This window comes from Manacus candei, unplaced genomic scaffold, assembly GCF_025592945.1.
Source record: "Manacus candei isolate 608988 ecotype Guabito, Panama unplaced genomic scaffold, ASM2559294v1 h1tg000035l, whole genome shotgun sequence".
NCBI lineage: Eukaryota > Metazoa > Chordata > Aves > Passeriformes > Pipridae > Manacus > Manacus candei.
The window spans coordinates 3,879,670-3,894,900 of NW_026138083.1; the positions used below are offsets into that span (position 1 = coordinate 3,879,670).

General features: G+C 44.1%; 1 protein-coding gene across 7 annotated transcripts in view; it reads left to right on the forward strand.

Moving 5' to 3' along the window:
* The window catches only part of BMP2 (bone morphogenetic protein 2), a 217,232-nt gene that overhangs the window by 65,305 nt on the left and 136,696 nt on the right, over positions 1-15,231 (forward strand). For all 7 annotated transcript variants that reach the window (XM_051793066.1, XM_051793067.1, XM_051793070.1 and 4 more), the window contains 2 exons: positions 717-928; positions 3,572-3,660. The gene's annotated coding sequence lies outside the window, so the exon portion shown is untranslated. The remainder of the gene's footprint in view (positions 1-716; positions 929-3,571; positions 3,661-15,231) is intronic.

The following is a 15,231-nucleotide window of genomic DNA, read 5'->3' on the forward strand; positions in this document are numbered from 1 at the left end:
CAAACCTTTGTCCACCGGCAACACTGTGAGGAAAATGGATCATTTTGATCATCCTAAATGCAATTTGTTGAGTTCTTTCCAAGCACATAATCCTGATACAATGCAAGGATTTTTGTTGGGGCATTTTTCAATTCAGACAGGACAAAAGCACAGACCACTTGGAGGTTGAATTATCACTTGCAGCTGCACTGATAAAAGAGCAAACACTAAATGCCTCTAGAGTTGTGAATGCTTTAGAAGCAGTGAAGTTTCTCTAAAGCAGCTGCTTTCTCCACTGTTATCTGGTCTCTCATGGAGAGTAGTATCTCCTCCTTCCTGGGGCATTCCTGCATCTGTCTTATGCACATAACACGGGCACGAATCAACTGTGGGGACAAGAGCAGGTTAGAGCCCGGGGTCTGTTCCCAGAGAGATGTCCTGCTCTTAGCATCAGGCTCGAGCTTCTGCTCCAGAATATTCAAATCAAATTATCTGTTGGGATTCGTTATTTTGTCTGGGGTTATGGGCTTTCTCAGCTCTTTGTTCTCAGTAGTAAATGCTGAATAGTTCTGTACACAGAAAGGATACTTCTGAAAGAAGAGTCAGATGCATGGAAACTGGGCCACTTCCCTGCTTTCACTGATACTTGGAATGTGTAATCCATCAGTTTTCATTTAGTATTAACCAGTATTTTTTCTTTTTTTTTTCTTCCCCCCTCCCCCGTGGTCACCACACAGATGGAGATAACGCACTAAAAAAGCCTGTGTGAACTGAACCTCCTGGACTCTCTGCAGTGAAGATCTTGATGTTCAGAGGGAGTCAGAAGAGAGAGGACTCCTCAGCAATCTGGGCTGTGGTGTTTTCCTACAAGAAGCAGTAGGATCTGTTCTCCTGCTCCGCTCCCATTCCTTCTCACCTCGCCGCTGACAGTCGCTATCTCAGCCTGGAGGTGAGCCAACACCAGGGCCACTTTGTGAGTCAAGTGTCAGGACATGGCACGGGGTGATAGGGCCTGAAATCTTCCTGGGCCCTTAGAGATAACAAAGCCAGGTGCTCCTGAGAGCCAGAGTTCAATTCCCATCACCTCCCGCCAGCCCTGGAATCTCGGAAGGGCGAGCGGAGAGGCTGCTCGTGTTGACAGGTCAGAGGAGGGGTTTGCTCTGAACATTGACTTTCTGAGGAGTGGGAGAAGGTTGGCTGCATCCACACACTTGCTCCAGACTATTCCTACATGTGTAGCTGCTTTGAAGGGCCCACTTCTGTGCTATCTGGGCACTGTAACCGATAGTGGTCACTGAGAGTGAGGACCCGGAGCCAGGCACCCTAAGGATATAAATCCCAGTTGTGCCGAGGTGGGACCCCGGGCAGGGATAAACACAACACCGTGGAGGGGTTAATCAGCATTTAGAGCTCTCTTTAGCACCCTCCACACTCCAAAGCCCTTGTCAAAGCAGTGCTGGTCTGTCGTGTCTTACATTTGTTATGTCTAATCAGCTATTGACAAAAAAACTAATGGTGAAATGGCCAACATTATTGTTACAGTAGGTAAAACAAATAGCTGCTCCCCTGGGTCATTTGCTGAAAAATCAGACTCGGTTCAGCTCAAACTGTTTGCAGCCAACCTTGTCGAACTCGGCAAACAATTTGAACCAAACTTTCCCAGCCTGGAAGGAAGAGCGAAGTGAAAGCTGTCACTTCAGCAGGTTTTACGTGAAGTGCTCAGGCTTTGTTTTGAAACGGGGTTCTGAGATCAGGTTCAATTAAACTTAATAATAAAATAAAATTCTGAAAGTAAAGAAACAGAAAAACCCCACTTGCTGTTTGTGAATGTAAAGAAACCTTTCTTTCAGTCTGAAATGCGTTTTCTCCCATGTTCCCTTTTCCACAAGCAAACAGAAACAGTTTGGTTTTAGAGTGATCCTGAGCGATCAGAATGAGCAACCTGGAGAAATAGTCCTTAGGTCATTCCCTGCTCCAGGCTGTGGGAGATCAGGCCTGTGTGCTGATGCCAAGGGCTGAGGCTTTGTGGGGAGCTCCCTTTGTGCTGAAGGAGCAAAGTTACCCAGCCCTAACTCGGTGTCCCCAGCCAGGGCTGTAAATCACCCCCAGGGCTCCCACCCCTTGTCACAGCAGTGCTGGGACAAGGATTTGGTGCTGCCTTCTCTTCATGGCCCATTTGTTTATATTTTGCGTGAGGGACTGAGGGTGTCCCCAGCATTGTTATCAGATAATGCCACTAAGTGGGATAAATGAGGGGAGGTGGAAGAAAGGAACTTTTACAACCCATCACCACAGCAGAAATTTGCCTCAAGTGAAAATGAGGCCCGAGAGACACATATAAAAATAACTTAGGATGTGTTTAGTTAAAATAAGACCAAATCTCAGCATTTTGGCCAGGCAAAGTGGAGGAATCAGATCCTGACTGCACATCTGCAGCCAGAAGTATTTTGGACACGGACCTGTTAAGTGATCAAATGCGTGTTATGTGTGGAACCTTGTTTAAATCTGAATGTTAATCCCACTCAGAAGATTTACAGAAACTGTTTGGTTCTTAATACCTCTTCTGAAGATATATCTCCACAATCCAAGTGTGTTTATTGCTCAATAATAAACAGTGTCGACAGGAAACTCATCCAGGGTAAACACGATCCTTATGTTTTACTTCTGCCTTTTCATATGAGGTCAATGCCCTGCTACAACTTTCTTCTCCAAATTCTTACTAATTCAGTTTAAATGTTTCCTCAGTGTCATCAAAGAGTAGAAAAAGCTTAATTTAGTGCTGCAGTTTTTAGGCCTGTGAAATACTGAACGGGTAAATAAGTCTGTAGAAACACCTTCTATAATTATTATTGTTATTTAATTCCCCTGCTACTCATCATTCTTGTGCAGGCTGTTTTCTTCTGATATGTTAAGCATTATGCTCACTATAGTGAGATAAAACTAGCTCAGTAAAGTCAGATAAAATTAAATGTTGTCAGTATATCTTGTTCACATCTCCTCTTCAAAACACTTGTGATGAAAGACAACCTGCTTGCTACATCATAAACAACATTTTTCGTGCTTTTTCATTAAAAATAGAGATGTTAATCTCTTGGAATTTTGATATTTTTGTTCTACCTCTTTTTATCCTTTATTGATACTGGATGCAATGGAACAAGGGTGCTAAAAAGTTGCAGAAGATGAAAGACAGTCTAGGAAACTTAAAAAAAAAACACAACAAAACCCCCCAAAACAAAGTGCGAGAAAGCTGAAATAGAAAGCCAGGAAAGATACAATCAGCAACAGTGATGTTAGACATGATTTGAAACAATAAGAAAGGACAAAAAAGTAACATCCTTCCATGTTTTTTGAATATAGTAAATGTTTTATATTAACATTTAATTTTTATAACAAATGCTGTTTTGTGACTATTTTAAACAAAAATTAGTTCCATTATGGAATGAAAATTGCTTCAAAATCCCCAGCCTCTGTCTAGAATTTTTGTATACCATAGAATTCAAACACCTTTTAGTCAGGACTTGGAAAATCAGCATTTGGCCCTTTTATGTCTATTATTAACCAAAATGTTTTTCTTTTCAATTTTTAATTGCAGCCTTATAAATTTGTAGACTCTGGGAATGAAACAAGACTCGTTTCCACCCCGTGTCCTGCTGGAATTCTTGGACCCTGAAGAACAGCAACGTAAGTTGTAGGAACCACTTGATAGGATCCACAACTCAGGACTTTCATTTATATTTCATTTTCTAGTATCTCTGAGCTTTGAGGAACAGAAGATTCCTGACTTTTTTTTTTTTAGGAAAAAAAAGGGTTTCCTGAGAAAGAATTCAAGTCCTGTGCCCTGAGCCTGCTTTGGGATGGGAACCAAAGCACAGCAAATGAAGATGACTTAGAGAATTGTTTCAGGAAGATCCTTGCTGATTGGCATTAATATTTTACCATAAACCCACCCAAATTGGTTGGAAACAGCAAAGAAACTTCCTTTTGCTCATCTCTAATTAATTAGGATCCTTTCAGCTGCAGACTGGTGGGTTTAGGGTAACATTGAAGCTACAGAGGTCGGGAGTATGGTTTTTGGTAGCACCATGTTTTCCCTGCTTCTGAAGAAGGGCTGTCTATGAAATTTTGCCCTTCCCCTTGTTTGCTCACCTGCCAATAAATGCAGCACTAAGTCATCACAGCTCTTAAATGTCTAAAGTCAGAGTAAATTTTATAATCTGGTGTGAGGTATCTGTAAGCTCTTGTTTATTTGTGTACTCACATGTACCTGTTAAATTAATTCGTGGAACTGGGTTGGTCACACAAGAGGCAGGCAAAACCCTCCTACAGCAAATTTTGGTTCTGCAGCTCTGCATCTTTCCAGTTTCTTTCCTGCCCTGGGAGAAACTCTGGGGATCATGTCTCTGCCTGAGCCTGCCTTTCTAGACATCAATAAGGGTGGCATTCCCAGCAGGCTGGTTCCTCTTGCTCCTTCTCCTCCCAGAGCAGCGCTTTGCGAGGCCCTCGGAGTCCTTTTCCATCCTGGCAACCCTTGGGCATGGCCCAGGCATCTCCCAGTTCTCTGCTGTCAGTCCAAGGGTGTTCAGCAGAGGTGGTCTTTGCTTTGAAGAAATAAAGAACTCCTTGTTGTGGATTATGGGTGTGAAATAAGGATATGAAGTGCTGGCATTTTCCTACCCCAACCCATTGCTTCCAGCACCAACTGTGGCATCCCATGGAAAGAGAGCTGTGCACTGGTCTTTAGGGATTTGCAAAAGAAATATAAAGGCTTTTTAATTTACTGTGCAGTCTGTATCACCCTCACCTTGTTTATTTTAGTTTTCAGTGCATAGTTGTAAGGTTTTTGAATTGCTGAAACAATTATTTGCTGGTCACCTTTAACATACTTGCACTAGAGGGGCTAAATACCATTACTTCTCACTAGTACATATTTTTTTCCCCACATGAAATGCTAAAAGCATTTCTACCAAAAAGGGGCCTGGAAACACTTATAAGCATTTATTATTCAAATCTATTTTTAAACAACTAATACCTTCCTAATAGAAAAAAAAAAAAAAGCCCCACTTAACTTTTTGAAGGAACTTTATTTTTTCCATTGTGTACTGAATTTATACTGGGAAAAGCTGTGACAGGTTCTGGACAGCCAACCATGCAATTTCCTGATTCCTTGAGCTATCTGAGGTTGAGTGCAGTTTCTAACATCTTCTCAAATAAATGGTTTCTACTTGAGAGTGAGCTGGTTCAAACCGAGTATATTTTTCTGGGGATTTGAGCCCGTTTCTGCTGTTCTGGTGGGTGAGTTTATCCATGTGAATGTTCTCTGGCAGTTAAATGAGTTGGAGGTGTCCTCACTGAGGCTCTGGAGCGCTTTCAGAAGCGGTGAAGCTGAGAAGCCCCTCATCCTCCTGTGTGAAACACAGGGAATTGTGCTGGAGCTCCGAGTGCTGAGGTCAGGCCTGGCCTTATTAAAGTCAATGGCCTCGTTCCCGTTGACTTCAACAGAGCCAGAATTTCACCCTTTGTTTTTATAACTCCTTCAGGGGATCTTTGGGGAGGGGAGGGAGTATGGCTTTCCTGCCAGTGAGAGGAACCTGGCCTCAGCAGAGGATGGAAGCCTGGCCCATTCCAAAGGGGATGTGAGGGTAGGGCATGGAGTCAAGTTACTTGCTGATGGGGCTCTCTGCAGAAGGTTATCAGAGGGAATGGCTTGAGGAAGACAGGGCAGCCAAAGGTGGTGGTGGCATATTCAGAACATGAGGGGTTTGCTGTAGGTGATGAGGAAAAAAGGGGGGTTATCAAACACAAAATAACAGAGAACCCACCACGGCCTAAGTAGGAACAGAAACCTGGGCTGGGTGTAACACTGGGTGTAGCTGTGTCCATGAAAAGTTACTTTAAAAGTGCAAGGAAAACATAAAATAAGTACAGATAAAACGTAGCACAGGCTGGATGCTGCTGTGAGGGGTGCAGGTCATGCTGTGGAGTCACTCTGCTTGATAGCTAGAAACACCTGGGCTGAAATTCCCAAAATACAGAATTAGATGCAAATCCTTGATCCACTCTGGGATTCCTTACCCTTGCCAGGCAGTGCAATGTGCAGATCTCAGTATGAAGCCTTTTTATTCTCTGAAATCCAAGACTGGCCTATGCAAACATATAAATGGGATTAATGAATGCAGCTCATTACCGGCTCTTGATTGAGACCACACATGCTGATAATCAATCACTCTGGAGTGCTAATGGCTGTGGGTGAGTGACCCCTAACCCAGGCTTTGATGGCCATCTTGTCAGGGACACTGAGCAGAGGGCTCTGGACAGCATCCACCGCTCCGGAAAGCGGGCCAAGGAGCCCTGGCCAGATGCATGTGTTGACTGGAGGAATGATCTATGCTTTGAGGGACAAATTGCCTCCACACTCAGCTTTTTCTTGCCCTGGTGAGAGAAGACCTACTTGGGTCGTGCCAAGGAGGTTTGGATGAGGAGGCCCCGGGAAGGAAGAGACGGGAGTTGCGCAAAGGAAGGGTGTCAGGGGGAAAGTCCAGCTGGATTTCCCTCGGCAGCAGGGGCTGGTGGAGGTGTGGGTGAATTCCTTCAGATGGCAGTTCCCTGGAGTCACACTGAGGAAGGAGGGCAGAGGAAAGCACTGGGTGCTCTATCCCTGTCTCCCCAGGGTGCCTGTGGGTGTGTCCTGGGGCAGCTGTTTGTTGGGAAGTGCTGAGAGGGACCACAGCTCTGTCAGGCTCTGCAGTCACGCCATCTCCACCTTCAGTCAACTTTTAGGAGCATGGCACACATTTCCATGTTGTCCTGACACTGTATGTCCTACTTACTTACAGCAGCACTAAAAAATATCTCTTTCCTTTACATCTAGTAAATCCTTGTGACTGGTTTCAATTGGCTGCAACAAAAATGAGCAGATGGAATATTTTTTGCTGTCCTGGAGAAAAATCTAAGATTATCTCGTTAAGATAATTTAGGCAGCCCCTGATCTGAAGCAGGATAGTACTGGACTCTGAGAAAAGGACTATGGGGAAAGATTTGCCATGGAAGACTGTGGTGGACCCTCTCATCCACAGGGCATGGGGTTGTACAGTGGCTACTGCAGGGGGCTCTGGCCTTGCTTCTCGGCTGAGGTTCCCTTAATCCTGACTTCTGTGCCAGTCAATTCTGCAGTAGCTGAGGGTGAGGCAGATTTCCCCTACTCCCTCCACGCCGGCCTCGAAATATAGAGCCTTTTGTTTGGACTAAAAATTACAAATTCAAGTGGTTCATTTTTGAATAGCGAGAGAAATTAAAGCCAGCTGGGCCTGGGATGGCTGAAACGAGTCAGGTTCCCGGAGCATTTGTATTCATGGCTGACAGTGGGGCTTTGGAGGGTCCTCTGAGCACAGGTTTGCTGCTCTGCAGGAGGTTGGGTGCAGGGGGTGACATCAGAGGTTTGTAGCAGCTGCCTGTTGGCTGCTGAGGTGTTGCTGTCACTTAGTCATGTCCCTCACCCCAGAGTTCAGTGCAACTCTGCTCACCTGACACCAGTAGGGAAATTCAGACTGGTACATCCCCAAACCCTGCTGCTGTTCCCCAGTGCTGCTCTTCCAGTGAACCTCCCACCTTGTCTGCCTTCCTCAGCTCTCTCCCACCTCTGGATGTTCTCCCAGAGGTGTCCATACTATTGATTCACTCTGGATCCCAACTCCAAGTGCCCTGTGATTGCCAGGGGCTGGGTATGTTGGGTCACTGATTAAAATGCTGCTGGGAATGGTCAGACCTGGGGTAGACTATGGATCACCAGTCTGGAAGGATTGGGAGATGGATTTTGATAGCCTTGCTCATGTTCAATAGTATGAAATAATTTTGGGGGGTGGAGGTTGTGGCTGTACTAGAGAGAGGCAAGAGTGTGATTGATGGAAGAACTGCTCTGTCTGAATATTGGCAATTCTCCCTTTGGTCTCTCCTGTGATATTTTGACATTTTGGCTCAGTTTTAGCCCATCAAGAGATGTCCAAAAGGGGGTTGTATGTTTGAGGCAGCAAGGATTGTGTTCTCCTGATTAGGGCAGGGCAGGAACTGGTGTGTCTGCAGATAATTAAGGAGCAGCACAGAGCGTGCAGTGCAGAAAAGGCTATTCCCAAAACAACTCCATTCCTTACATCTCATGGATCTTGGGCCTTTGATATTGCTTTGGCTATCTCTTGCTGTGGGTTTCCTTCAGCAATGGGCTTGGATGTTCAGTTTTGACAAGCAGCCAGACGTTTTCAGTTCCCCCAGAAAGGTCACTGAGAGTTGGGCTGGATATCTCACTGCAAATCTCACGACTCTGGGTCTTCTCAGGAGGTTTCCTATTCTCCAGGTTTTCCCTTGGCCAGTTGGAACTGTTAACAGCTGCCTTTGTTTCACCACTTCTGGACCTGGACCAGACATGGAAGCAGGCGTGTGTGTGCTGCAGAAATGTGATTGTGGTGTATTATCCCTACAGTGAGAAAACAATTGTAATTTGCCAGTTCTGTCTTGTGATCTCAGTCACTTTTCTAGGAGTTGCAAACTGCAAAAGATGCTGCAAAGGAAGAAAATTTCAGCATCTATTAAGGAAAAAAAAAATGGGACAGGTTGTTCACAGTCTGCTGGTTAAAACATTAAAAAATGTGAGTAAAGCAAAGAAAATACCCCAAACTCAAACCCCAGACCCGCTTCAGAGTCTTGTCCTAAAATAACATCAGCTGGCAAGAGACTTCAAAGCAAATGAAAAATGCAATCAGCAGCTTAAAGATCATCATTTTCATTATGCATTTGTGGCTTTATCAAGTAGATATTGTGGATTAATCAATCAGGAATATAATAACTGAATATATGAAGGGCAGAAAGTCAAGGCACAGGCTGGAAGATGAACTTTATGTGTAATTTTTTTTTAATTGCAAGGAGGATAAAAGAGGAAAAAGCTTTAAACCAGTGAAATTTTCAGCAATATTTTGTTTTATACCTGGAATGAGAATGGAAGGTGGGGATCAGAGAAGGCTCCACTGAACAGTCGTCTTCAAATAAGCTTGCAAAGATCAGTGTGTAGGATTTTGATTAGGTTCTTCTGCTACCTTGGTTTTCTGTGAAGACTGTACATTTTTACAGTTGCAGATTTCATTGAAAAGGGTGTAATGCAATCAGGCAAAAACCTGAAAAATATTCCCAGTTCCTGCCTTGGGTGACAGATTTAAGTGGAAATTTTCAGCAAAAAAAAAAATAAATCAGATTTAGTTATGATAATAGTTTTGCAAATATATGTCACTTTTGCCAAATTGTTCCATGGAAAAAAAAAAAAGAAATCACCCAAATCGGGTAGATCTTGAAATCTAACAGTTCAAGGGGTTCATGTTTCAAAACTGGGTGTTTAAAACACTTCAAAATTGAAATAAATAATCCCTTCAGATCGAGTTAGTGTTTAGTTTGGACACAAATTAGGTCATTACAACTTTCTACTTTGTTGGAATTTCTGAAAGACATTTGGATTGGGCAGATCCAAAGCAGTGCTCTCTGGTTTTTAGAGACTGCTGCAAAGGCAAAACCAGTTGTTTACACAGTTCAGCTCCTGAACCTGATCCTGGTCTTGCTCAAGACAACAGAAATCCTGCATCCGACAGAAGGTGGTGGAAATCCTCTGGGATTTTTCTTCCACAAGAGACAATGTTTTGAATAAGTGGGACATCTTTCCTGTTGCCAGCAGGCAGAGCCATAAAGGGGAATGCCAGCTCTTCCAACTTTTGGGAATGTCTTTGCTTTCTTTCACTAGGTCAGTGAATCCTTATCTGGCTCCCTGGTTCCCGTGTGTTTTCTGACCCTCACAGGTATTTCCCATTCCTGAAGATCAGTGCTCATGGTGCCCAAAGTACTCAGGGATGTGTGTTTATGTCCCTTAGCTGGGGAGCAGCCAGCAGAGACTTGAATTTGCAGTTACAACCCTTTTGGGATTGCAGATTCATAAACCCCTTTTACCTCCATCCCAGGATCTGCCGTGGTGCTTGGAGGGTCTGCTGGGTCCTTCTGGAAGCAGTGAAATCCCATAGGGAGCACTCCTGGGTACCTGCAATTTCTGCCTTATTTCTCTTTCCAGTAAATGTCATTAAGACTTTTTTATGAAATGAGTTTAATTAATTCCCTGGAATTTAATGGGCACACTGCAATAGTCTGTCACCCATTTACAGCACTGGGTTCTGAATGCACACAGCCCTTTTAAAAGATGAGAGCTGGCTTTGCTAGATCAAGTTGTCATTAGGTTTAACTAGGTCTTTAATTAGAACCAGATGGATGAATTATTTTAATCACTGCTATATATCTTAACAGTAGTTTGTACATTGACACAAAGTTGAGAACATCAAACAGAAATTAAATGCTGGAGCAGGAAAGCTGCCAACCTCTAAGGGAAGCAGTTGATCAGAACCTGTCATCTTGAAAGGCTCAAGGAATGCAAAACAAACAGCCAGGATTAGGATACTAAATATGGCTTATCAGCCCCGCTCTCTTCTCTGATAATTCATCTATATCATTTATTTTAATACTTTGCCGTGCATATCTCAGACTCTGTAATTAGAGAGCTCCAGGTATTTGCTCCTTCCTGCCTTTGAAATCCTTTGCTTTGAGGCTCTTCAGAGAGAACGACACAATTATTCCCCGGTATTTGATGCGCGGTACAAAAGGATTTCCACTCACAACTGTCCCTTTGGGTCCCAGCAACCATGGGCTGCAGTTCCCACTGGCACCCTCCAGGATTCCTCCTTTCTGAGCAGGCTGGTGGAAACTGAGGAAAGGCTTTGCAGGCATCTTCATTCTGGATTTCTGGTACCCCAGGGATGTGCTGGGGTCCGTCATCCCACCCACCTGTGCCGGTTCCTGGATTTCTGCATCTCCCCACTCACCTTAAGGAAGGAATTAGGAAGGGGGTTCAGGAAGTCTTAGCACTGTCACCTTGTGAATAAAGCCTCCAAAGGGAGTAGAATTAAACTGACACCGCGTGATTTTGTCAGAAACACCCAGGGTGATTTTGTCTGTTTGATGTCTGATTATACAGCAATTACTTTCTAATTACGGTGTTGATTTGAATGAGATTATTGTGCTCTTGATCAAATGCAAGTGCTGTGATAAACCCCACTGCATTTGTCTGTTTTCTTGCCAAGTAATGATGATGTATTAAGTAGGATTATAGTATCTTTTAAGAATCTTTTGCATTTATCAGTTATAGTCTTACTATGGCCTTTATTGTTTGAAACAGTGATCAGGTATCTGTGAAAATTAGTGAAGTTATAAGATTCCAGTTTCTTTTTCTCTTGATTTTGAATTATCTTACTCTGATAAATAAAAGCAATAATATATGCTTTATGTCAAGCAATATTTTATCTGTAAAAACAGTCCTTAACTGCAATATGCTTTTCACTTGGTTAGGAATCTTTCTCTGCATCCAGAGCCAAATAATCTTTGCTTTAGGACCCCACAAACATTTTTCCCCTGGAAACTTGGGAAGTTTAAAAAATGTTAGCACTCAGGAGCTTCTTTACCTGCTCCATAATAGATTTCCTCCAAGAAACTGGATGAATCTGTGACAATTCCAAAGGATATTCCAGGGACTATAAATACCTTTTGGATCTGCTGGTCAGACTCTGTGCATAACTTCCTGGATTGGATAAGCTTATGAGTTGATCAGGTAGGTGGGAATCATGACTGAGATAGGCAAGATGCTTTTTACTTCCCTTCCTTGCTGTTTCCAAGCTTTTCCAATGGCAGTGGTGGCTGTGGGGATGTTTGGAATGTCCCAGGAGTGATGCTGAGCCGACACAGGGTGAGAGGAGGGTGGAGCACCCAGGCAGAATGACCAGTGTGAAGCAGCAGATGTCGGGTTACTTATCTAAAAATCCATCTCCTAATGGACGGGTTAAAAGAGCCCAGAGCTGAGCAGGCAGGAACTTGCAGGTTTGACAGCTAACTCTTGAAAACCCAGAGAAGCTTCCCACTGGAACGCCTGCCTTTCCAAAGGGTGTTGCAAATGCTTTTCTTTCACCCAGTCCTCCTTTGTCTGCTCTTGCAGTTTGTCCACATCTGAAAGCAGAACAGGCTCAGAGTTCCTTGCTCAACGCCAGAACACTGAAGCAAATGTCAGGAGTGTGGGTGTCTGAAAAGGACAGGAGGCATTAATCAGCTTTTACCTCCTGCCTCCCAGAAACCAGCAGCAGAGATGGGCAGAAATTGGGATTTGCATTCAGAGCTGCATTCCAGTATTTGCTTTGACATTTACCTGCACAGAATCAAAGACTAACGTGAGTTGGGAGCTGCCTCTGTGTGTCCCCAGGCCCACCCCTGTGCTCAGGAGGGCCGCTTGCACCATTAGCTCTTTTTAGTGATGAGTCACAGTAAAGAGTCAAAGTTTATGTACCTTTAAACCTGATGTTTTATATATGTAAAAAGAAAGGGAATAAAAAGGTCAGAAAACCCCCACTTTGATCCAGGAATGATGAAATATTCTTGATCAAAGTAGAATATCGTTGACATTCTTCAACTGAGACACTTCATTAGAATCTGTTTGACAATGAAATGCATCTGCCTGTGACACCATGGCCTCGTATCAGGGATGGTGCCAGCTGCTGATGCTTCGTTTTTCCTGCTGTGCCATTGCTTCCTGAGTTATATGTCTGAAGATGTTCCTTCTTTCCTCGTGCCTTGCAATCACAGCATTGCTATTTTTCTACAGTTCGGTGTCTGCCCTTGCCAGTCTCTTGTACTTTGATCTTTCCTGACTCTTCTAAACTCACACAGGAGCTCCACAGTCTCCTTCCTCTGTGTGTATTCTGGGGAATCAAGGAGATTGCCTTGACCTGATTATTGTTTTAGAGAGAGGATTCTGTTCATAGCCAGAGGCTCTCACAATCCATCCCTACACCTTCTGTTAGGGAGCTGTGGTGGAGGGAAAGTGTGTGGAGGAGCGAGCCCTTTGTCTTCCCTGGAAAGGTGGATGTTTAAGTGCTCCCTGTACCCACACGCTTTTCCAGGAGCAGGGAGTGCCTGGCTTAGACAGCTTCTGCCAGGGAGAAGGATGGAAAGGGATCAGGTGCAGAGATTCTCCAGGTCAGACTTGGGAGGTTGTTCCATTTGTGATGGTGTTGATGCCACCGTTAAAGAAAAGCAGCTTTGAGATTCCCCATTTTCACAGGCATTTATCCTTGTGATGGAGAAGAGCTTGTGGAATCACACACAGGGAAAAGGAAAGCGCTGTCCTTTGTGTCCTTGATGTAGTGCTTGTGGATGGTGGTCAGTGTGTTTTAGGGCTCTGTGTTTGCTCAGCCTGTGCATTTGCACCTCGAGGCCTCAGTGTGCCTGTTGGATGATGATGATGATGATGGTGATGATGATGGTGGTGGTGGTGATGGCTTCCTTATGTCTTCAACCCCATCCTGCTTTTCGCTGCTCCTGGAACTGGCTGGATTTCCACACTCAGATACATTAAGGCAGGACAAAGGAGCTCCTCCTGCGAGCTGGGCCAAAAAAAGAAAGTCAAATAAAACCTCCATTCATGGGCTGAAGGCCGATGAAAGGCGGAGAGGGAAGATGACACAAAGCTGACAGCTGTGGCACACGTCTCCTCTCTGAGCCAGCAAAGCTGACAAGTAGATTGCTCAGGACAGGCACTTACAGGTTACCCTGTCAGCTACTTGAATGCCTTGTCTTTTATCTGCCACCTTCCTAGGAAAGAACAGAGGGAGCCTGTGCCCATCTGATGAGCTGGTTCCTACTGGCACATCATCAGCTTTAGCAGCACATGAACACAACATAGTCCAAAAGCTCCTCTTGGGTTACTGAAATCTCTCCCCTCTCTTTTCTTGCATGCGTGAGGGCACGTACCTGAGGCAGCTGTTTGCCCTTCAAAAGTCCTATTCATGGAAGCAAAATTCTCCCTCCTGTCAGGATTAGTCCTTTTTTTGTCTCACAGAGCCCCACTCCATCAGCCACTGCACAGCAGAGCAACTTTGTCTGTGTGGGCTAATTCCTGCAGTGCCCCGAGCTCCTTGGGCTGGATGGGATTTCAGGCCTTTGCCTTGTTTCTGTCTCTACCAAAGAGAAGGACAGAGAGGACTGGGACTTCTTTCTCCTAACATTTGCTTTGAGTTTTTGTGAATTTTTGTGTCTAGTCTCAAATGAGGGAGAAGGACACGAAACCTCCTTTGCCACTTCCTGGTGCAGCAGTGTGGGGCCAGGGGGAAGTGTGTGACCTCCTCAGAAAATGCATCCTTAGTGAAAACCAAACAGAACTTACCCAAACAACACAATCCCAGCATTCCATAAGTTCAGTGATTGATGTTGCCATCTCAAGTGTTGGCTTAAGATGTTGGGTGTGACATAGATACCCTAAAACTTAATTTCAAATCATGATTGTTTTCTTTTGTAACTCAGCCACACCAAAATCTCCACAGAAAGAACATCCTTTTTTTTTTGCACAGTTTCAAGTTATTTCTGACCATGACCATGGTAGTTATCTGACCTGGCAGCACATTCTCTACCCTTGCTTACAGAACTGATCTAATGCTCTCTCTGAACAATTGAGCCTGAGATCAGTGTAAAATTTGGAAATGATCAGCCTTAACATTTGCAGCTGTTTCCCTGAACAAGGATGTTCCAGGCAATGTTATCTGTTGTTACCTTTCATGTTAAAGTGCTACCCAGTCAGGTGCTAAAATCAGGATTTTAGCTGTATCACAGAACTAAGATAAGTCCCCGTTGATGCTCAGAAGTTACAGAAGTTAACACAAATAAATGCCAAGCAGTGAGTCTTTCAGGGAATGTAGCAAATTCTCTAACACATCATCCTCTCCTCCTTTTCTTCCCCAGAACTGTGCAGTCAGTGTTTATAGAAGAGTAAACAGGCTGTGTGGTACAAGGGCTTAAAGATTAATTAGTAAACAATTATGATAGACTTTGAAGAGGAGAAGGGCTGAGTGTGATTATGATAGAGATACATTTGTGGGCCATGGGCCATTCAGAGCATTGCCAGTAATTAAAGATCTGTTCTCTGCTGCTTCAGTAACTCTTTTAATTACCTTGTATAAATGTATATATCTGTGGTATCATCAAGCCATTTCCCTGAGCACACAGGTTTTGTTGTTATAGATGGAGATGATTGCATACAATGTGTTTTGTGGTTGCTCACGAAATGAATTGAGCTGCCTACACCCCCATTGCTATAAATCAACGTCACTCCAGGCCCAGGGAGCTGATTCACACCAGGGAAAG